At 40.0% G+C, this 25,418-nt stretch overlaps 1 pseudogene; it reads right to left on the reverse strand.

The window, feature by feature from the left end:
- Positions 1-22,422: 22,422 nt before the first annotated feature.
- LOC148576623 (uncharacterized) lies at positions 22,423-23,163 on the reverse strand (annotated as a pseudogene).
- Between the last annotated feature and the right edge of the window lie 2,255 nt (positions 23,164-25,418).

Consider the following 25,418-nt stretch of genomic DNA (forward strand, 5'->3'; position numbering starts at 1 on the left):
ACAGAGGAATAAATTCTCACTCTTCACTGGGAGCTTCCTTCCTATGCTCTCATGAATCAGCTTAATATGCTCAAGAGACAGGATCCTGTTCACTGCCTGAGGCAGAATTAGGCTTGCAGGGAATACTACCATCATCCCTGGTGAGAAGGCTTCAGTAGGGATATTGTTGTTTTTCCATCCCCTAGGACACCTTCTCTTGTGACCTTCCTCCTTGGTAGATAGTGCACACCCAAGGGAGGAAGCTTCAGTATTGTACTTTGCATGCAAGTACCTCCTTTGTTAGGGGGTCTTGGAAGTTTAAAGGCCTTGAAAACCATGTAACCCTTATGTAACTGCAGCACCAATTCGCCTCTCTCAGCATCAATGAGGGTTCTTCCCTTAGAGAGGGACCTTTGCTTCAAAACTCCAGCAAAGGGAATCTTGATTTGCAGCTTCTTGAAGACTTTCAAGAAATGTGAGTGGTGCTCATCCTTGGTCTTCTTTTGGGACTTCTAAGGGTATGGTATTTTAAGCTCTTGGATGGGTTTCATAGAGGGAGCATGTGACAGGGTAACCTTAGCCTTTTCTGGAGCTTCTTTCTCCTCTGACCCTTCTGCAACTTGTACTTCCTCCTTTGGTACGGATTCAGCATCCACTATGATGGCCATGCACCCTTCTCTTGGGGTAGGCATTGGGTTACTGGGAAGAGTGAGAGGTCTCTTAAGTTCTTCGGGAAGGTTCATCTGAATGACTGGACTGCACTTCTTAGTGAGCGCCACTGTCTCTACTTTCTTCCAATCCCTCTTGTTATTCAGTATATCCTTAATGAACTTAGCATATGAAGGTATTTGTTCAAGAGCCTCTGCAAAGGGGATTTTGATCTCCAGTTTCTTGAAATCTTCTAGGAACTTGGAGATTTGCTTATCTTTTTCTTCCCGCTGAAGTCTCTGAGGATATGGCATCTTGGTCTTATACTTATGAGTTTTGAGTGGTGCAGGGTCAGTGTCCATAGTTTCTAATGAAGGGTTACCAGCTTGCTTAGAAGAGGTATTCCCTGAATTAACACGTGTATGGCCTCCCCTATTTGGGCATTCAACGCCACTGCTGGTTCTTTCCTGGCGTTGAATGTAACACTCCAATTAGCCTAAGCTTTACTTCACGTCGTAAAGCAAAGATTAATCAAGGATTACGATAGTTCTAAGCTCATATATATGATATCTAGAAGGAATAATATTATCTAGAAGCCTGATGAAGGATAAAGTTCAAAAATAGGATTTAAAAGTGCAAAATGAACTAACGAAGCGTCTAACTTAAAGCACAAGGAACAGATGTGATATAAACAAAATAATAGTATAATAGTGTAATATCATAAGAAACTAGCCACGGCTCGCGGAGTTTAAGCCGGCTAGCCAAATATACCGACAAAAGGAAACTAAAGCTTAAAATGGCTTATACAAGTTTTATTCTCTCTCAAATACAAACCTCTAGGCAAAAATAAAAATACAAAAGTGAGAGAAATATATAAATAAACAAAATAAATCAAAGAGACTCAAAAGGTATCCGGATCCTCCGCTTCTATCACCAACCAAACAACTCACCGAGGTGGGTTGCAACCTGCATCTGAAAAACATAACAGAAATATGGTATGAGAACTGGAGGTTCTCAGTATGGTAACAGTGCCCAGTGATGTAGGATATAAGACCCCGGGATGCCAAAGGCAATCCTAGACTCCATATCCATCACAAGAATTCAAGCTTAAAGCATTCTAAACCAAATAAGCATAATATGTAAAACCTTAAGAAAACTTAAACCATTGCACCATAAAGGGTAATCTATCTTAAGGGATTTCTAATCTAATCAAACACTGCTGTCCCACAGCCTTCACCAACCGATCCTCCATGTGATCCCATTGCCACCGCCTTCCGAACCTCCTCAATCCCTGTAGAAAACACAAATATATACAATACAAGTAAAACACAGATAGAAGCATATATAGCAATTAATTTAAATAGCAATTAGACATGTTATACAGATAGGAAAACAATATTAAGTTGGCAAAGCATACAAACAGATAGAAAGTGCACATGATGAATGCCTGCCCTACTGGCTGTGATATCACATTGTCAGTTCAACTGCCAACCCAACACATCTCCATGGAGATGTTGCCCTTCGGAATCATGGTGTGAAAACCCCCGAGATATGGTGCTCGGATAACTATCCATGGTTTTGCACTTGTACGCTCTGATGATCCGAAGGGATGCGAGCGAGATATATTGCCACCGACCTCACATCTAAGTGCAAGTAGGATGAACCACCGCTTTTACGCCACCGCCGCTACCTCAACAGGCGGGATCCAACCTCGGCCCCTGCCGGGCGCATAGCGTCTCATAACCTCAATATAAATCAATACTTCAGTGGTTTTTAGAAAACATTTTCAATATCTCATGGATCCATCATTTCAGTCAGAGTCCCTGACTCATCTCAACCACTGTCAATTAACATTTCCACTCCTCTTCTCACTCTGCCAACTCATCCTCAATACACCAGAAACCTAAGCCTCCGTTTCTCTAATTTTTCATAATAATATCGTCTAAAACCCTTAAATCCTTTCCCACTTTTCAAGTATCCAAAAATATGCCCAAGAGTCCTAAAAAGGTGTTATGGAAGCTTACAACCTCATCGGGAATGTGAAATAGTTGAAATAAAAGTTTAAATTTATGAAACAGGGCGTGTGCGTTCGCACAAGGGTGTCCATGCGCACGCCCAGGAAGATTTTGAAAGTGTGCATACGCATAGGGGTGTGCGTACGCATAGGTACTAAAATTCACAATCCTGTTCACTCGCATAAGCTGTGCGAGCGCCCCCAACAGATGACCCTTCCCGACTTGTGCGTGCGCATAGGGCTGTGCGTACGCACAGGTCGTAATTTTTCATTGATGTGCACGCGCACAATCTGTGCTAACGCTGCAAGCAGAGAGCCTTTTCCTGCCTGTGCGTACGCACAGATCTGTGCATCCGCACAGAATAAGATTTTCGCAGGGTTGTGCGTGCGCACAAGGCTGTGCATTTTGCGCACATATCAGAAATCCTGAAATTCTGCAACTTTGTAGAATTTTAGATTTTCAACACCAACTTTGAATGATTATAACTTCCTCTACAAAATTCCAAATTTGGCAAACTTTATATCAAATTAAAGGGTTTTTAATAATCTTTCATTCTAAATAATTTTCAATCAATTTTGAAAATCGAGACAAAAGTTATAATCAGACAAAGTTTATTAAAAACCAACTTCCCAAGTCTCAGATCCCAAACCAATCAAACCATACCAAACTTCCCTCTATAGCACAATCTACCCTCTTAGTTCACTTTTCACAATTAATACTAATCTTTCCATCCTATTTCATCATTCTCAACCTCAATAATCAATTATATATAACATTCCAAACACATATCCACCAATGATAATCTTATCACTATCAATCTTCATCATCAACTCAACCATACTTCATATTATCAACCGACAATATTCATTTATCCAAAACCATCATATCTCAACATCATCATTTAACATCAACCATAATATCAATTCATTGTACATCATAAACCAACCAATCATCATCAACATATCAATTTTCAAACCTATCCTAGGGTCACTAGTCTAAGTGTCCATGAATATTATATACTACATAGAGGAAACCGAAACCATACCTTGGCCGAGCCCCAATATGCACCAAAACCCCAAATTGAGCCCAAGACAAGCTTTCAAGCACAATCTATGCCACTAAGAATCTCCAACAAGCATAAACAAGCTCCAAACATCACCATAAACAAGATATATGTACATAAACCATCATAAATCAACCTAGGGATCATTATAATTAAAATTTCACAAGAGTTTCAATGCCTCTTACCTTGCCCAACAGTTTTGGAAGCCAAAACCAACATCAATCAAAGGCTAGAGTGTACCTAAACACCCAAAAATCACAAAACCTCACTTAGCCAAAACCCTAAAAACTCGAAACTTTGAGGAGAAGAATAGAAAAAATTTTGTGGTTACCTGATGCGTGACAAAAGTTAACCAATTTAGAGATTTCAATTAAGAGGACAGTGTTGCACGTATAGCTCTTAACCGGCTAAGATCTACCTCACCAATTTAAAAAGGGTTGTCACAATTTTTAGAATTAAAAATACTGGGAGTATGAGTCCCAGGTCGTCCCTCAACGAGTTGCAGGAAAGAGTGCTATTTTATTAACTAGGAAGTTTCAGAAAAATTAAGTTTTGATAACGAGTAATTAAAATGATTAAAAATTAAAGCAATAAAAATAAACTAAGAATAATTATTGATACTCTGAATAAAAGGCCTTGACTAGGGGAATAATTAAGTAGAACTTCTATCCTTGTTGGGATCTTCTCAAGTGTGGTGTAAAGAGGTTGTTGTTCTCACTCGATTACCCCTTACTAAATAAGGGAAAGTATGGTGATTGAACTAATTCTTACCCTCAATTCCTAGTCCTCTCCCTTGGGGAGGTCTAGTGCTAGTAGGTATAAAATTAGCTAACAACGTCCAATTCAACCAAGCACTTGAGCATTCCAACTCAAGTATCTCCTCTTAATCAACCCCCATGTCAAGTGGAGGTTCTACTCCATTGATATGGAATTAATAATCATAAAAATATGAGAAGACATAATTAAACAAAATAAAATAGAGAATTAAAATTAATTAAAATAGAAATAACTCTATATATTAATAAATTCAAAACGCAACATAATTATCTGAACAGAGTCAATGAGTAACTAATTAAAAATAAGAGAATAAGGAAACAAACTAAAGTAATGTCTTCAACGGAGGTAATGACTCTCAGCATCAAAAAATCCAAGCAAAAGCATAAACTATCAATGTAATGCGAATCTAAAAAAAACTCAGATCTAAAACTGAAGTAATCCTAATGTGATAAATCTGAATGTGTGTGGATGCCTTCTGAGTCTCAACATGTTCCCTAGGTTTAGTCTGTGTTTCTGGGCCGAAAACTGGGTCAAAATGCGGCCCGAAATTGCCCCCAGCGTATTCTGTTATTTTTGCAGATCACGCAGGTCACGCGTACGCGTCGTCTACGTGTTCGCGTCAGGCGTGCAAACTTCAATTCACGCGTTTGCGTCAGGCACGCGTTCGCGTCGCTGCGAATTCTCCATTTCGCGCGTTTGCGTGGGCCATGCGCTCGCGTCATTGCTCGCTGGTCATCTCCTAAGTTTCTTGTGTTCCTTCCATTTTTGCAAGCCTCCTCTCCAATTTCCAAGTCATTCATGCCCTATGAAGCCTGAAACACTTAACACACGGATCACGACATCGAATGGGATAAAGGAGGATTAAAATACATAATTAAAAGTCTCTAGGAAGCAAGTTTTCCACCATGGAGTGATTTTAGGAAGGAATTGTAAATACATGCTAATCATATGAATAAGTGGGTAAAGATTTGATAAAACCACACAATTAAACACAATATAAATCATAAAATAATGGTTTATCAATCTCCCCACACTTAAACATTAGCATGTCCTCATGCTTAGTTGAAAGAGATAAAGTAAATTAGTAGGAAAATGTAAAACTCATGAAATGCAATATATATATATATATATATATATATTGCAACTATATGATCCTTGTCTACTTGGTTAAAAGTAAATAAACTCTTTAAGACAAGTATAAATCAAATTCTACTAATTCAGTTTATATAGTAAGAACAGATAAAAATACAAGAAGATAGCTCATGAAAGCAGGGAACATAGAATCAAGCATTGAACCCTTACTGGTAGTGTATGTGCACTCTAAGCACTCAAGTGTATAGGGTAATCACTCTACTCTTCTCTAATCATGCTTTCTTAATTTTGTTCTTCACCTAACCAATCAACAATATTTAACATACCAATGCAAACGTCATGAGGTCTTTTTAAGGTTGTAATGGGGCTAAGGTAAGGGTGAGGGTATATATATATGGCTAAGTGAGCTTATAAATTGAATCTTTAATTAACCTAAGCTTCACCTAATATACATATACTCTATATAACTTTAGAATCATGCCTAGCTACCCAAAAATTTCCCACTTTGCATATTTCACATACTCATGTATCAACTTTTCTCTTAACTTCTATCACATATGCATTGATTTTTTATTAGACTTAACATTGGGGTAATTCTGTCCCCTTATTTATTTACTTAGTTACTATTACTATATATATATAGCATATCAATGCACATGGATTTTAAATTTTCATAGTTTCACATGAGTAGGTACCCAAATTTCCATTATTTAATCAACATAACACATTCCCTTATTAACCCATGTTCCCACAATTTTCCCATACTTAATTAACATATAATTTCTATCTTAAGCTAACCAAAGATTCAATTGGGATATTTAATTATTTTTCCGCTTAAGGCTAGCAATGTGGTAAAATATAGAATAAATAGGATTAAAAGGCTCAAAGTGGCTGACAGAGGTAATTTAAAGGGTAAGCTTCTTTGGGTTAAGTGAGCTAAACAAATGATGGCCTCAATCATACGCATGCATATAACATATTAAATATTGGACATATAGGATGAAACAAAATAAGATTACAATCATAGAGAAGTAAACACACAAAAATATTTATGGTTAAATAATGTAACCATGTAATTAAGCTCAAATCTCACAGGTTGTGTGTTCTTAGCTTTTTAAACTATGTTCCAAATACAACTTCAAACAAATTTAACATAAAAGTTTTGACTTAAATTAATGAAATTTTTTTTTCAAAAAGTAGGGTCTTAGAAGAAACTTATTATTTTCAATCAAGTAGAACATGCATGCAATTAACCTATTACTATGCAATCTATTGTATCCTAAACAACAGAAAAATTAACTAAATATCCTATTTTATTGGTGTTTAAGGAAAAGAAATTACCTCCGGAAGTCAGGTACTGACCGACCTCCCCACACTTAAGGCTTTGCACCGTCCTCGGTGCCATCTGTCAGGAACAAAGGGGGGCTGGTAGCAGCATCTCCACCATTGGGACCGTCATGGCTCCCTGTGCTGGTAAATAAAGTGGAGTCCGAGGTGTTTGGGTCTTTGTAGTTTCCCATAATTAGCTCCTTGAGGTATGTGAATCGGCGCTTGTTACGGTGCTCTCGTAACTTTGCTTTGTGTTCCTGCCGATCCAACCTTTCAAGTATCTGACGGAACAGTTGGTTTGTTGTAGGTGCTTGTGGTGTTGAAGGAGGAATGTCTTCAGCCAGTTCTGTAGGCTGGCTTGTAGTGGCTGCTGGCGGTCTGATATATTTCCCGTTAGGAACGTACTGATCATCCCGTGGAAGTATGGCTTTGGTGTCTCCAGCTCTGTAGGAGACTCCGGCTGCCGAGACGAGATCTGAAACCAAGGCGGGAAAAGGTAAGTTGCCCGCAATTTGTACGTGTCCCATTGCATTCCGGATATGTCTTGGTAAGTTTAGAGGCTGGTCTGTAAGAATATACCAGAGTAAAACAGCCATGTTTGCAGTGAAGGAGGACTCGTGAGTGCTCGAAAAGACATAATGAGACATAATCTGTGCCCATACTCGAGCCTCTAAGGTAAGTGCTGAAGCCGAGATCCCTTTTGGTTGGGATCGATGGTATCCGTAGATCCATCTGCTGTCAGGTTGTGCTATAACTCTGAGAACAGCGTCCCATTCAAATTGGTATGTCTGGCACTTGAGTGAGTCTTCTTGGAATGCATCCAATCCTTCTAGAGCAGGGGGAAGATCTAAAGCTTGTTGAATGGCCTTTTCAGTTATGGGGACTTGCTTCTGACGGACATAGACAGACTGCATGGTTGGCATGTAAAAGCTGGAGTAGAATTCTACTACCCATAAGAGATTAACCTGTCGTGGGTGTCTCCGTAGGAATCCCTATTGTCTTCGTTCAATTTGTGGCTTAACAAATTCAGCAATGCGGGTCGGGAGGATGAGAAGGTACTCATTATTGTAATTCCTTTCTACCATGATGGAGAACATCTGCTCACTGTAGCGGTTAGGAAACCGCGTAGTGTCCTTTGCTGGGAAGGCTTTTTCTTTTTCATCGACCTTGATGATCCTCTTGATTCTTTTTGTTGAGGGCTTTACTGCTGTTGAAGATGGCTCTGCCACTAATGCTCTTTTTGTTCCTCTCCTTGCTGGTGGTTTGGGAGTAGCTTTCTCTTTGCCTTTCTTGGTGGCCATCCTGAAAAAGGAAAGAAAAAGTAAGATGTAAAGTGAAGGGTTCGAGCAAGGGAGCGAATATTATGAGTGGTAATCAATGCACGGTAAGGAAGGATGTCGTTAACACATGGTCTAGACTACATGTGAAAAGTTCATCTTAGGTAATATAACAAGTGCATGTGATGGCAATTAAATGCAAGATGTTTATTGGCATGCTGGCAAAGGCATGAGTAGCATAGATCAAGCATTCAATGTCCAAGTTAGATTACCAAGTCTTTCAAACTAATAACCTGTTTGTATTGACAATTATATGAAATTAATAAAATATAAAAGGGGTTTTGTAAAAAATAGGCATTAAAGTAGTAGTGTAGAATAAGTAAAAATAATGTGTAATGCCATACGGACGTTTTCACAAACACTTGGCATGCATGTTGAATATGTTGTTGGAAGTAGTAAATTTAGTCATGCAAGCAACCCTTTTGAAAAGTAATATATAATTGTCAAACAATTCATAATAACTCACAAGTAAAATATAAAAGAAGATAATGACCCAAATAAATTTCTAACACCAATTAAAGGAATAAAAAGAAAAGTAAAAGGAAAATAGAATTTAGAAAATGAAAGAAAAAAAAGAAGTAAACATAAATAAAAATAATGGAAAAATGAAAATAAATAGAGAGAGAAAAGAACCTTGATAATGGATGTGAAAAATAAGGAAGAAGAAGGTAAAAAGTGAGAATGGGTGGAGAGTGGGGAAGGTGGAAGAAAGAAATAATAAGGGAAAAGAAAAATAAGGATTTGGGAGAAGAAAAGATAAGATATGTTGGCTGATCTAGATATTCTGTGCATCGCATGTGACACGGACGCGTGGGTCACGCAATCGCGTGGAGCGTGATATTTTTCAAGTGACGCGAACGCGTAGGTCACGCAGTCGCGTGACTTGATTTGTGCGAATGGCGCGAGGGCAGTGACGCGTTCGCGCAACTCTCTGTCTCAAACTTATTTTGCCAAAATATTTGGGTGACGTGATCGCGTGGTTGATGCGATCGCGTGGATGGCCATGTTTGGAGGATGACGCGGACGCGTGGGGGACGCGGTCGCGTGACAGGGCTGGTGCTTCTAGCATCACTCCAGCCCCACTCCATTATAACTTGCTGCCATACACCTCTTTTACGTCGATTTTTAAGGGCACGTGTTCGCGTGGGTGACGCGGATACGTGGGAGGCTTATTTTGCAAATGACGCAGCCGTGTGGGTGACACGGACGCGTGGACATGTTTGTGCCTAAGGTACGCCTCTAGCCACGCTTTCGCATGACTCTCTGTCCAATTCTCTTTTCTTCAAAATGCACTGGTGACGCGGACGCGTCAGCGACGCTGCCGCGTCACATGCGTGCTTTTTTTTTAATTAAAATAATATGCAAAATGCTCATGCAAACTATATGCAGCTATATGCAGGGATGATGGGAAGAGTCATTAACATCATAAAAATAAAGTAAAAATAAAACTAAGACTGAAACAGAACGATCATACCATGGTGGGTTGTCTCCCACCTAGCACTTTGCTTTTACGTCCTTAAGTTGGACGCTCCTTAGGCTCATTCTGTTTCTCTTGGTGGGTCTTCCAAGAGGAAAATCTCTAGTTCCTTTTGATTCTTCATCTTCTCACCATGATAAAGCTTTAGGCGATGTCCATTGACCTTTAGAAATTTGGAGCTAGTAAGATGACGCTGGTGGAAAACTCCGTATGGCTCTACATTTTCTACTCTGTATGGACCTTCCCATCTTGATCTCAGTTTACCTGGCTTGAGCCTCAGTCTGGAGTTATATAACAGAACTAACTCCCCTGGTCTGAATTCTTTCCTTTTGATGTGCTTGTCATGGACAGCCTTCATTTTCTCCTTGTAATGCCTGGAGTTGTCATATGCCTCTAGGCGGAGGTTCTCTAGTTCTGCTAGTTGCAGCTTTCTTTCAGCACCTGCTTTTGTAAGATTCATGTTGCACTCTCTTACAGTCCATAAAGCCTTGTGTTCCACCTCCACGGGGAGGTGGCAAGCCTTTCCATATACCAAGCGGAAGGGGATCATCCCAATGGGTGTCTTGTACGCTGTTCTATATGCCCAAAGTGCGTCTTGTAGCCTAGCACTCCAGTCCTTCCTATGAGGTTTTACTATCTTCTCCAGAATACGTTTAATCTCTCTGTTAGAGACTTCTGCTTGCCCATTGGTCTAGGGATGATAAGCTGTTGCTACTTTGTGAATTATCCCATGCTTTTTCAGTAATCCTGTTAGTCTCTTGTTACAAAAATGGGTGCCTTGATCGCTCACGATTGCTTGTAGTAATCCAAAGCGACAGATAATATGGTTTCTAACAAAGAAAACAACAGTGTTAGCATCATCAGTGCGGGTAGGAATTGCTTCCACCCATTTAGAAACATAATCTACGGCTAACAGTATATAAGAGTAACCGTTAGAATTTGGAAATGGACCCATGAAGTCAATGCCCCAAACATAAAAAATTTCACAGAAAAGCATAATCTGTTGAGGCATTTCATCCCTCTTGGATATATTACCAAACCTTTGGCATAGAGAACAAGATTTACAAAATTCTGCAGCATCTTTAAAAAGAGTAGGCCACTAGAATCCACAGTCTAGAATTTTTCTAGCTGTTCTTTGAGGGCCAAAATGTCCTCCACTCTCAGATGAGTGGCAGGCCTCTAAAATAGACTGGAATTCTGATTGAGGCACACACCGTCTAATTACCTGGTCAGCACCACACCTCCATGAATATGGATCATCCCATATATAATATTTGGACTCGCTTTTCAGCTTGTCTCTCTGGTGCTTAGTAAAATTTGGAGGAAAAGTGTGGCTAACTAGATAATTAGCTACAGGTGCATACCAAGGAACTACTTCAGATACTGCTTGTAAGTTATCAAATGGGAAATTATCATTGATAGGAGTGGAGTCACCCTTAATATGCTCAAGGTGACTCAAGTGGTCTGCCACTAAATTCTGGTTACCACTCCTATCTTTAATTTCTAAATCAAATTCTTGCAGCAGCAGTATCCAACGTATTAGCCTTGGTTTAGACTCTTTTTTAGCTAATAGATATTTGAGAGCGGCATGGTCTGAGTACACTACTACCTTAGTACCAAGTAAATAGGCTCGGAATTTATCCAGAGCAAAAACAATAGCAAGAAGCTCTTTTTCAGCAGTAGTATAATTAGACTGAGCAGCATCTAAAGTCTTAGATGCATAAGCAATTACAAAAGGGTTCTTACCTTCACGCTGAGCTAGCGCTGCTCCTACTGCATGGTTGGAAGCATCACACATAATTTCAAATGGCTGGCTCCAGTCTGGGCCTCTCACAATTGGAGCTTGAGTCAGGGCGGTCTTCAGCTTATCAAATGCTTGCATACAATCCTCACTGAACTCGAACTCAATTTCCTTCTGCAGCAATCTGGATAAAGGTAATGCTACCTTACTGAAGTCCTTAATGAATCTCCTGTAAAAACCTGCGTGGCCAAGGAACGAACGGACTTTCCTCACGGAGGAGGGATAAGGTAAACTAGAAATAACATCCACCTTTGCTGGATCTACAGAAATGCCAATATTAGACACAACGTGTCCTAGTACAATTCCTTGTTTGACCATAAAGTGACATTTTTCAAAATTTAATACAAGGTTTGTACTAACACATTTGTCTAACACTCTAGATAAACTATCCAAGCAAAGGTTAAATGAATCACCATATATGCTGAAATCATCCATAAAAATCTCCATACAGTTCTCAATAAGACCAGAGAAAAGACTCATCATACATCTTTGGAAAGTAGCTTGTGCATTGCACAAGCCGAAGGGCATTCTCTTATAAGCATAAGTTCCAAAGGGACATGTAAAAGTTGTCTTTTCCTGATCTTCAGGAGCTATATAAATTTGAAAGTAGCTTGTATAACCATCTAAAAAGCAGTAATGGGATTTACCTGACAGGCGATCAAGCATTTGATCAATGAATGGCAAGGGGTAATGATCCTTGCGAGTGGCTTGGTTGAGACGCCTATAGTCAATGCAAACTCTCCATGAATTCTGCACTCTAGTTGTCAGGAGCTCTCCATGCTCATTTCTTATTGTTGTGACTCCAGATTTCTTGGGCACCACTTGTACTGGACTGACCCATTCACTGTCTGAGATGGGGTAAATACTATCTGCCTCAAGTAGTCTGGTTACTTTTTTCTTGACAACTTCTAAGATGGTGGGATTCAATCTTCTTTGAGGCTGACGGACAGGCTTTGCTCCCTCTTCTAAAAATATTCTATGTTCACAAACTTGAGGGCTAATGTCTATATCCGCCAAGCTCCATCCAATTACTTTCTTATGTTTTCTCAGCACACTGAGTAGCTGTTCTTCCTGTTGAGAAGTGAGTTCCTTTGCAATGATGACTAGGAACTTCTGCTTGTCCTCAAGGTAAGCATACTTGAGGTGTGGAGGAAGGGGCTTTAAATCTAATTTCTGCTCATAGCTAGGCTCTGGATCATCCGGGGCTGGTGATAATGGTAAAGTCATCTCATTATTTTCAGAAAGTGTCCCCACATTTGGACCTTGCTCCATGTACTTCTCTGCTAATTCTTCCTGGTAAATTCAGCTACAGTTTCATCAATAATGTCGCATTGGAAGATAGAGTGATCTTCCGGAGGATGCTTCATAGCTTCATTTAAATTGAAACTCACTGTTCTGCCATCTATCTCAAAGGAATAAGTTCCTGAGAATGCATCCAGCTTGAACTTTGAAGTCTTCAAGAATGGTCTTCCAAGCAGGATTGATTATGGTCTTCCTGAGTCATTAGGGGGCATTTCCAGGATGTAGAAATCAATGGGAAATGTAAGCCCCTTAATGCTCACTAATACATCTTCAGCAATTCCAACTACTGTAACAATGCTTTTATCTGCTAACACAAAATGAGCTGCCGACCTTTTTAAGGGAGGGAGCCTCAAAGTATCATATATAGACAAAGGCATTATACTAACACATGCTCCTAAATCACACATGTAGTCAGAAAAATTTACACCTCCAATGGTACAGTTAACCATACATGGACTTGGATCACTACATTTTTCAGGTATTTCCCCCATTATAGCAGATATAGAACTACCTAAAGGAATAGTTTCTAATTCATTAATTTTATCTTTATGTATGCACAAATCCTCTAGAAACTTTGCGTATTTAGGTACCTGTTGAATAACATCAAAGAGGGGAACAGTTACCTCGACCTTTTTGAATATTTCTACCATTTTGGGGCCAAGTTCCATCTGTTTTCTGGGCTTCCTTGCAAGTTGTGGAAAGGGAATAGGAGGGGCGCGATTTGTAGCTTTAGCATCCCTTGGGGCTTCATTCTGTGGTTGATCTTCTTCTTCTTCAACTATGTCTTGTACGTCCTCTTCTTCTTCAGCTTCTTCCACTTCCACCACATCCTCCACTGACACATTTTTTGGTGGGTTTGGCTCCTCATAGTTCCTCTCCTGTAATGTGGTTTCGGACCTCAAAGTGATGGCGTTGATGTCACCTTTGGGATTAGGCAGTGGTTGAGAGGGAATTCCATTAGAGCTTGAAGGTTGATGTGTGGAATTAAGTGATGAATCTATCTGGGAGACGAGAGCTTATAAAGTGGCAGTCAAGCCATTCAGACTAGAGTTCAGCTGCGCCTGCATGTCTTATTGTCCTTGCACAAGAGAACGGAGCATCTCGTCATTTGATGAGGAATTAGAATAAGCAGTCTGAGAAACCTGTTGTTGGGTTTGCTGAGGTCCTTGTGACTGTCTTAGGTGAGGTGCCCTGTAGGGTTGGTTCTAATTCTGCTGTCTGTTGTTGTTATTGTTATTCCACCTCTGGTTTCCATTATTGTCTCTGCCTCCTCTGTTAAAGTTGTCCCTCCAGCCATGGTTAGAATTATCTCTCCAGCCTTGGTTGAAATTGTCTTGCCATCCATGGTTATTGTTGCCACCTTGGTTGTAGTTGCCACCTTGTTGATTGTATCCTTGATTCGGGCGGTCATAGAAGTTGTGAGTGGCTGCCACAGTGTTGTCTTCCTGGAGCTGTGGGCATTCATCAGTATAATGACAATAATCAGTACAGATCCCGCATACTCTTTGTGGAACTAACTGCTGGCTTTGTTGTGGTGAAGGCTAAGCTTGTTGTGTCTGGTGTTGATTTAACTGCATCTGCTTCAGTAGGTTGGTCATTTCACATATGCTCTGGGTGAGAGCAGTAGTCTCTTTGCTAGTGGAAATCTCTGCAACAGCTTTGGGATGGTTGCGCCTCTGTCTGTGATTCCTCGTGGACTCAGCTAAGTCGCTGATCAGTTGCCATGCTTCATCTGCAGTTTTGTACTTTTTCAGAGAACCATTACTAGCACCTTCCAGTGTAGTCTTATCCTGGGGGTTCATGCCTTGAGTGAAGTAGCTAATCAATACTAGTTTATCAATCATGTGATGGGGACATGCGTCCAGGAGATTGTTGAAGCGCTCCCAATATTTATAGAGAGTCTCTGATTCACCTTGAACAATGCAGGAGATCTCTTTTCTCAGTCTATCTGTGACTTCAGCTGGGAAGTATTTTTCCAAAAATTCTCTCCTGAGTGTATCCCAGTTAGTAACAGTTGCTTCAGGTTGGGAGTAGTACCACTCCCTTGCCTTTCCCTCAAGAGAAAATGGGAAAGCGGTTAACAGAATAGAAGTTTCATCTGCACCATGACACCTAACAGTAGAATAGGCTGTTTGGAAATCCCAAAGGTGCTTGATAGGCTCTTGAGCAGGTAAGCCATGAAACTTGGACATCAAGTTGATCAGTGCGGTTTTTAGTTCAAAATCTGCAGCTGCAATCAGGTGATGCACTTGATACAGCTGCAGTGTAAAATCTAGGGCTCCTGCATCCTGGAGAGTAATCCTCCTAGGTGCTGCCATGTTTCCTGCACGTAAATCAACTGGATCAGTAGTAAATGAGCTTGTTTTGCTCTCAGATAGCGGTTTAGATTCGCCCTCAGATGAGACTGGTGAATTGATAATAATCACTTCACCACCCTCGGAGGCCAACCAACGTCGAGTTCGTCTAATATGTGAAAGAGTTCTTTCAATTTCAGGATCAAATGGGACTAAACTCGGATCAGGCAATGAACGCGTCATTCAATGAGAAAGACATGTAGCTCATGGTAACAGAAGTAAAAATAAAATATGCAAATAAAAATAAAATATATACACTAATTAATAATTTAGTACACTATTGCAACTCCCCGACAACGGCGCCAAAAATTGGTGCGTGACAGAAGTTAACCAATTTAGAGATTTCAATTAAGAGGACATCGTTGAACGTATAGCTCTCAACCGCCTAAGATTTGCCTCGCCAATTTAAAAAGGGTTGTCACAATTTTTAGAATTAAAAATACTGGGAGTATGAGTCCCAAGTCGTCTCCCAACGAGTTGCAGGAAAGAGTGCAATTTTATAAACTAGAGGGTTTCAGAAAAATTAAGTTTTGATAACGAGTAATTAAAATAATTAAAAATTAAAGCAATAAAAATAAACTAAGAATAATTATTGATAGTCTGAATAAAAGGCCTTGACTGGGGGGAATAATTAAGTGGAACTTCTATCCTTGTTAGGATCTTCTCAAGTGTGGTGTAAAAAGGTTGTTGTTCTTACTCAATTACCCCTTACTAAATAAGGGAAAGTATGGTGATTGAACTAATTCTTACCCTCAATTCCTAGTCTTCTCCCTTGGAGAGGTCTAGTGCTAGTAGGTATGAAATTAGCTAACAACGTCCAATTCAACCAAGCACTTGAGCATTCCAACTCAAGTATCTCCTTTTAATCAACCCCCATGTCAAGTGGAGGTTCTACTCCATTGATATGGAATTAATAATCATAAAAATATGAGAAAACATAATTAAACAAAATAAAATAGAGAATTAAAATTAATTAAAATAGAAATAACTCTATATATTAATAAATTCAAAACGCAACATAATTATCTAAACAGAGTCAATGAGTAACTAATTAAAAATAAGAGAATAAGGAAACAAACTAAAGTAATATCTTCAACGGAGGTAATGACTCTCAGCATCAAAAAATCCAAGCAAAAGCATAAACTATCAATGTAATGCTAATCTAAATAAAACTCAGATCTAAAACTGAAGTAATCCTAATGTGATGAATCTGAATGTGTGTGGATGCCTTATGAGTCTCAGCATGTTCCCTAGGTTTAGTCTGTGTTTCTGGGCCAAAAACTAGGTCAAAATGCGGCCCGAAATCGCCCCCAGTGTATTCTGTTATTTTTGCAGATCATGCAGATCACGCGTACGCGTCGTCCACGCATTCGCGTCATTCAGCGATTTTCCTTGTCATGCGTTCGCGTCGTCCAAGCATTCGCGTCAGGCGTGCAGACTTCAATCCACGCGTTTGCGTCAGGCACGCGTTCGCGTCACTGTGAATTCTCCATTTCACGCGTTCGCGTGGGCCATGCGCTCGCGTCATTGCTCGCTGGTCATCTCCTAAGTTTCTTGTGTTCCTTCCATTTTTGCATGCCTCCTCTCCAATTTCCAAGTCATTCATGCCTTATGAAGCCTGAAACACTTAACACACGGATCACGACATTGAATGGGATAAAGGAGGATTAAAATACATAATTAAAAGTCTCTAGGAAGCAAGTTTTCCACCATGGAGTGATTTTGGGAAGGAATTGTAAATACATGCTAATCATATGAATATGTGGGTAAAGATTTGATAAAACCACACAATTAAACACAATATAAATCATAAAATAATAGTTTATCATTACCTCTCTAGTTTCTTGTATGGGTCTTGTAGAGCTCTTCACAAGGAATGCGTAGCCGCAAACGGTGCGGTAATCGGAGCTCTATAGCTCAAGATATGAGCTTGGGAAGAAGATGATAAATAGTGCCAAAAGAGGGTTTCTTCTTCCTCTCTTCATTTCAGCGTGAGTGTGGGTGTGTTTAGGTGTTGTTGCTGATTTGGTTCATTAAATGAACCTTATATATGTTGGGCTTGGGCCCGGTCCAACCCGTTAGCGTTTTTAGCCCGTTTGGCCTAACTTTGGGCCAAACCTTTAACACTATCACCCAATTTTCCATCTCTAATATTTTTCTAAGGTTTTTGACTGTTTCCACTTTTTCTCATGCAATACTGGGCAGACTTGAACTGGTTCAACCGGTTTGACTGCTGGTTTGCGGTTTTTCATAGTTTTTCATAGAAAACACATTTTTTGACTCGAAAGGACCCATTGAGTCCATAAATCATATTTAACTCCCTAAATTCTCATTCTAACTTTTCAGAATTTAATTTGGACATTTAAATAATTTTATTCGTGAAAACTCGAGTTCTTACATTGAACGCCAGCATTACCCCCCTCCTGGGCGTTGGACGCTAATGCCACCCCTTTCTGGGGGTTCAACGCCCCTAACAGTGCCTTGGATTGCTGCTTGTTCATCCTTTGCCATTTCCTTTTCATCCCGCTCTCTATTTTTCTGAAGCTGGGTATCCAGTGTTCTTCCACTCCTCAATTAGATGGCTTGGCACGTGATGTGGGCAGAAATTGGTGAATTAAAAATTATTAGAATATATGCGTTGCAAGTATAGTTCTTAACTCGCCAGAAATCCACCGCTCAATTTAGAAAGGTGTCACAGAAAATTGAAATTTAAAATACTGGGAGTATGAATCCCAGGTCGTCTCCTAATGAGTTGCAGGAAAGGGCGCTATTTTATTAATCAGATATTTTTGAAAAGGTTTGAGTTGAATAAACAGGAAATTAAATTGATGAAATTGAATAATGTGAATAAAAGCCTTGACTGGGAGTTGATTATATGGAAGCCCTATTCTTGATGGAACACTCTTAAGATTAATTGACAATTGAGAGTTATTTCGTTTAGTTATCCTTTACTAAGTAAAGGAAGGTAAAACAAGTTGGAATGCTGTTCTATTCACAAGTCCCAATCCACTCTGGGGAGGATTGGTGTCAGGAATTAGAGAGCAATCTAACAATAACCCAATTACAATCTTTCTCTTGAACCTTCCAACTCAAGGGTTCCTTTCAATCAACTCCCCATCAAGTTAGGGAACTACTCACTCATTGTAAAGGTAAAATTCATAGCATATGAAAAGGAATTGAAGAAAGACATTGTAAATAAAAATTAAAAATAATCAATTAAAAATAAAAGTGATCCTTGTATTAAATAATCCTAAAAATATTCCAATGGTAAAATTAAACAAAGTAAGGAACATGGAAGAGTAAGCCAAGTAAAGAAAACGAACTAGAATGATGAAGTCTTGATGAGGTAATAACTCTTCTCAATATCCCAATGCAAAAAGCTAGAGAAACTAAAATCCTAAGAACTATGAATGTGTAGAGAGAAAACCTAGAGGAGGAGTAAACTAGATCTAAAAACTAAAACTGTGTAGAATGAATGTTGTCCCTAGGTTCTGCATGTTCTCTGGTTCTAGTCTGCTGTTCTGAGCCAAAAATTGGGTCAAAATAGGGTCCAAAATTGCCCCCAGCGATTCTGCAAATTATGCAGATCGCGCATGCCACGCGATCGCGTCGCTCATGTGGACGCGTCATTCGTGTTTCTCCTCGCCACGCGTTCGCGTCGTCCACGCTTCTGCATAGCTCGAGCTTTTCCAATCCGCGCGGTCACGTAAGCCATGCGACCGCGTCACTGCGATTTCTCCTCTTTCGCGCGGTCACGTAAGCCATCCGACCGCGTCACTTCTCGCTGGTTATCTCCTCAATTTCTTGTATTCCTTCCATTTTTGCTAGCTTCCTTTCCAATCTCCAACTTATTCATGCCCTATAAAGCCTGAAACACTTAACACACAGATCACGGCATCGAATGGAATAAGGGAGAAATAAAATACATAATTAAAAGTCTCTAGGAAGCAAGTTTTCAAACATGTAATAATTTCAGGAAGGAAATATAAATGCATGCTAATTTAATGAATAAGTGGGTAAAGATCATGATAAAACCACACAATTAAACACAATATAAACCATAAAATAGTGGTTTATCAACCTCTCCACACCTAAACATTAGCATGTCCTTGATGAGCGGATAATTTATACGCTTTTTGGCATTGTTTTCAGTATGTTTTTAGTAGGATCTAGTTACTTTTAGGGATGTTTTCCTTAGTTTTTATGTTAAATTCACATTTCTGGACTTTACTATGAGTTTGTGTGTTTTTCTGTGATTTCAGGTATTTTCTGGCTGAAATTGAGGGACTTGAGCAGAAATCAGATTCAGAGGTTGAAAAAGGACTGCTGATGCTGTTGGATTCTGACCTCCCTGCACTCAAAGTGGATTTTCTGGAGCTACAGAACTCGAAATGGCGCGCTTCCAATTGCGTTGGAAAGTAGACATCCAGGGCTTTCCAGCAATATATAATAGTCCATACTTTGGCCAATAATTGACGATGTAAACTGGCGTTCAACGCCAGCCTTCTGCCCAAATCTGGCGTCCAGCGCCAGAAAAGGATCCAAAACCAGAGTTGAACGCCCAAACTGGCACAGAAACTGGCGTTCAACTCCACAAATGGCCTCTGCACGTATAACACTCAGGCTCAGCCCAAACTTACACCAAGTGGGCCCAGGAAGTGGATTTATGCATCAATTACTTACTCATGTAAACCCTAGTGACTAGTTTATTATAAATAGGACCTCTTACTATTGTATTAGGCATCTTTGGTCTCAGTTTTAATCCATTGTTCATCTTTTGATCATCTTTGGATTACCTTATGATCCTTTGATCACGTTTTAGGGGGCTGGCCATCTCGGCCATGCCTGGACTTTCACTTATGTATTTTCAACGGTAGAGTTTCTACACTCCATAGATTAAGGTATGGAGCTTTGCTGTTCCTCAAAGATTAATGCAAAGTACTACTGTTTTCTATTCAATTCTTCTTATTTCGCTTCTAAGATATCCATTCGCACCCAAGAACGTGATGAAGGTGATGATTATGTGTGACGCTCATCACCATTCTCCCCTATGAACGCGTGCCTGACAAACACTTCTGTTCTACATGAATTAAGCTAGAATGAGTATCTCTTAGATCTCCTAACCAGAATCTTCGTGGCGTAAGCTAGAATGATGGCGGCATTCAAGAGAATCCGGAAGGTCTAAACCTTGTCTGTGGTATTCTGAGTAGGATTCAATGATTGAATGACTGTGACGAGCTTCAAACTCGCGAGTGCTGGCCGTTAGTGACAGACGCAAAAGGAGGGTGAATCCTATTCCAGCATGATCGGGAACCGACAGATGAATAGCCGTGCCGTGACAGGGTGCGTGAGCATATTATTCACTGAGAGGAGGGGATGTAGCCACTGACAACGGTGATGCCCTTGCATAAAGCCAGCCATGGAAAGGAGTAAGACTGATTGGATGAAGATAGCAGGAAAGCAGAGGTTCAGAGGAACGAAAAGCATCTCCATTCACTTATCTGAAATTCCTACCAATGATTTACATAAGTATCTCTATCCCTATTTTATTATATAATATTTGAAAACAACATTATCACTTTATATCTGCCTGACTGAGATTTACAAGGTGACCATAGCTTGCTTCATACCAACAATTTCCGTGGGATTCGACCCTTACTCACGTAAGGTATTACTTGGACGACCCAGTGCACTTGCTGGTTAGTTGTATCGAAGTTGTGACAATTATGAATTAAGATCAGAGCACCAAGCTCTGGAGCCATTACCAGGATTTGTTCGAGCCTGGAGATCACAATTTCGTGCACCAGTCCTCATGCTCAATTGAAGGAGATAAAGTAAATAAGTATGAACATGCAGAAACTCATGCAATGCAATGCAATCCTATATATATACGAATGCAACTATATGATTCTTGTCCACTTGATCAAAAGTAAATAGGCTCTTCAAAACAATTATAAATCAAATTCCACTAATTCTATCATTATACAGTAAGACAGATAAAAAGTGCAAGAAGATAGCTCATGAAAGCAAGGAACATGGAAATTCAAGCATTGAACCCTCACTGATGATGTATGTACGCTCTAATCTCTCTAGTGTATAGGGTAATCACTCTATCCTTCTCTAATCATGCTCTCTAACTTTTGTTCTTCTCCTAACCAATCAACAACAGTTAATATACCAATGCAAACATCATGAGGTCTTTTCAAGGTTGTAATGGGGCCAAGGTAGGTAGGGATACATGTATGGTCAAGTGAGCTTATAAATTGAATCTTTAATTAACCCAAGCTTCAACCCAACCTATATAACTTGCATAACCTTAGAATTCATACCTAGCTACCCAGAGTTCCCCTTTTACATTCCATACTCATGTATCAACGTTTTATTTTAATTTTTTTTATATGTGCATTGATCCTTGAATTCTTAATTCAGCATTGGGGTAATTTTGTCCCCTTATTTATTTATTGCTTTTTTTTTACATAAAAATAAACATAGCTTATCAATGCACATAAATTTTTAATTCTTATAGTTTCACATGAGTAGGTATCCAAATTCCCATTAAATTATCATGACACATTCCCTTAATAGCTTTTGTTCCCACAATTTCCCATACTTAACTAGCACACACAATTCTATCTTAAGCTAACCAAAGATTCAATTTGGGATATACAATTATTTTTCCACTTAAGGCTAGTAATGTGGTGAAATATAGAACAAATGGGATTTAAAGGTAAATGGGATTTAAAGGCTCAAAGTGGTTAACAAAGGTAATTGAAAAGGGTAGGCTTAATTTGGATCAGTGAGTTTAAACAAATAATGGCCTCAATCATATGCAAGCATATAAATATAATAAATATTGGACATATAGGATGAAACAAAATATAGATTACAATCATAGAGAAGTAAACAGACAGGAATAAAATAATTATAGTTAAGTAATGTAACCATGCATAAAGGCTCAAATCTTCACAGGTTGTGTGTTCTTTAGCTCAAACATCATGTTCCAAATATAACTTCAAGCAAATTTATCATAAAAATTTTAAAAATTAGTGAAATTTCGTTCCAAAGATAGAGTCTTAAAAGAAACTTCTTGTCTTTTCAATCAAGTAGAACATGCATGCAACTAACCTATTACTATGCAAGTTATCCTATTCTATAAAAGAAAGAAAATCTAACTAAACATCCTAATTTATTGGTGCTAGGGAAGAGAAATTACCTCCGGAAGTCAGGTACTGACCGACCTCCCCACACTTAAGGCTTTGCACCGTCCTCGGTGCCATCTGTCAGGAACAGGGGTGGGCTGGTTGCAGTATCTCCACAGTTGGGACCATCATGGCTCTCTGTGCTGGTAAAGGAAGTGGAGTCCGGGGTGTCTCAGTCCTTGAAGTGTCCCTTGAGTAGCTCCTTGAGGTGTTTGAATCGGCGCTCGTGACGGCGCTCTCTTAACTTCGCTTTCTGTTCTTGCCGATCCAACCTGTTGATTATCTGTTGGAGCAGGTCATCAGTTGTAGGTGCTTGTGGGGTTAAAGAAGGGATATCTTCAACCGGAGCAGTGGGAAGGCTTGTAGTGGCTGCTGAAAGTCTGAGGTATTTCCCATTAGGGACATGCTGATCATCCCGTGGGAGCATGGCTTTGGTGTCTCCAGCTCTGTAGGAGACTCCGGCTGCTGAGACAAGATCTGAGACCAAGGTAGGAAAAGGTAAGTTGCCTGCGATTTGTACGTGTCCCATGGCATTCCGGATATGTCTTGGTAGATTCAGAGGCTGGTCTGTAAGGATGCACCATAGTAGAACGGCCATGTCTGCAGTGAAGGAGGACTCGTGAGTGCTCGGAAAGACATAATGGGACATGATCTGTGCCCATACGCGAGCCTCTATGGTAAGTTCTGAAGCCAATATACCCTTAGGGCGGGTACGATGGTATCCGTAGATCCAACGGCTGCCAGGTAGTGCGATAATTCTGAGAATAGCTTCCCAGTCAAATTGGTACATCTGGCGCTTGAGTGCGGCTTCTTGAAAGGAATCCAATCCTTCTAGAATAGGGGGAAGACCTAAAGATTTTTGAATGGCCTCTTCTGTAATGGGTACTTGCTTCTGACGAACAAAGACAGACTGCAGGGTAGGCAGGTAGAAGTTAGAGTAGAACTCGACTACCCAAGAAAGATTGACCTGCGTCTGTTGTCTCTGTAGGAAACCCCATTGTCTTCGTTCAATTTGCAGCTCAACAAAAGTAGCAATATTGGGCGGGAGGATAAGAAGGTGTTCGTTGTTGTAACTCCTTTCAGCCAGAATAGGGAACATCTGCTCACAGTAGCGATTTGGAAATCGCGCAGTGTCCTTTGCTGGAAAGGATTTCTCCTTTTCATCAACCTTGATAATCCTCTTAACTCTTTTTGTTGAGGGCTTGACTGTAGTTGAAGAAGGCTCTGCCACTAGTGCTCTTTTAGTTCCTCTTCTTGTTGGAGGTTTGGGAGTAGCTTTCTCTTTTCCTTTCTTGGTGGCCATCCTGAAAAAGGGAATAGAAAGTAAATTAAATTCAAAGAGATATATAGCAATGAAGAGAACGAAAAAGGATGGTTGTAAATGCACATTAAAAGGTAAATGATGTCAACACATGCTCATGAGTACATGTGAAAGATCATTAATGGAAAATAGTTAGTGCATATGATGACAAGTGAATGCAAGGTGTTTATTGGCATGCCGGCAAAGGGCATAAGTAGCATAGACCAAGCATTACTTTGTAACAAACCATCACGTTTGTATTGACAATTAAATTCAATTAATATAGTAAAGCGGATTTGTGAAAAGCAAGCATTGAATAGTAGAATAACATAGAGAAGTGCATAATGCCATATGGGCTTTTTCACAAACACATAGCATGCATGGTGAAGAAGGTATAAAAAGTATTAAAGTGAACATGCAAGCAACCCTTTAAAGAAAATAATATATAATTGTCAAACAATTTGCAACAATCCACAAGCATATAATGAAAAATAATGACTCAAATAAAATTCTAACAACATGTAAAAAGGAAAGAAGTAGGAAGAAAATATGAATAATGAAGAAAAAGAAAAGAAAAGAAAAGAAAATAACATATAAAATAAGAAGAATGATAGAAAAGAGAAGGATGAAGAAGAAAATAAAACCTTGTTAATGGAGGTGAGGGAGAGAGAGTGAAAGGTGAGATAGAAGGAAGAGGGGAAGAGGAAGAAATAATGAGGGAAAAGAAAAATTAGGATTTGGAGAAGAGAAAGATAAGATATTTAGCAAAAGTAGGAAAACTGTGCGACGCAAGCGACGCGATCGGATGGGGCATGCGGTCGCGCGACTTGCGCTTAAAGTGATTGATGCGGTCGCGTCGGTCACGCGGTCGCGTGACCCAGTTTGTGCCAGTGGCGCGAGGGTTGCCTCGCACTCGCACAACTCTCTGTTCAAAATCATTAAATGCCAAATTTTAGGTGACGCGATCGCGTGGGTGGGCAATTTATGGGGTACGACGCGGCCGCGTGGGGCACGCGTTCGCGTGAGGGGGATTGCGCGTCCAGCGCCAGTCCAGCACCAATCTAGCACAACTTTCAGCTGTGCACTCTTTCTACGTCGAAAATCAGGACACGCAGCCGCGTGGGCTGATTTGTGCCACTGGCACTCCTCCAGCCACGCTCCAGCATGACTCTCTGTTCGTTTTTATTTTTCTCTCCTCTCCTTACCATGCAGACGCGTCGCTGATGCGGTCGCGTCGCGTAGCTTTTTTTTTTTTTATAAATATGTAGATGCAGATGCACGAAAATACTGATAAAGAGAAGAGTTATTGAATATGAAAAACTAAAAATAAAGAAAAGAACGATCATACCATGGTGGGTTGTCTCCCACCTAGCACTTTGCTTTAACGTCCGTAAGTTGGATGCTCCACTAGCTCAGTCTGTGGCTATGTGGGGATCTTCCAAGAGGAAGATCTCGAGTTCCTTGTCTTTCTTCCGCTTTTCGCCATGGTACAGCTTTAAACGATGTCCATTAACTTTGATAAGCTCCGAACTCGAAGGATGGATAAGGTGATAAACTCCGTACGATTCGGCCTTCTCTACTCTGTATGGACCTTCCCATCTTGATCTCAACTTGCCTGGTATGAGCCTCAGTCAAGATTTGTAAAAGAGGACTGAGTCCCCAGGTTGGAACTCTTTCCTCTTGATGTTCTGGTCATGTACCGCCTTCATCTTCTCCTTGTGTAGTCTTGAGTTCTCATAAGCTTC

The sequence above is a fragment of the Arachis ipaensis genome, chromosome B1, assembly GCF_059453495.1.
Source record: "Arachis ipaensis isolate K30076 ecotype BB chromosome B1, ASM5945349v1, whole genome shotgun sequence".
Lineage (NCBI taxonomy): Eukaryota > Viridiplantae > Streptophyta > Magnoliopsida > Fabales > Fabaceae > Arachis > Arachis ipaensis.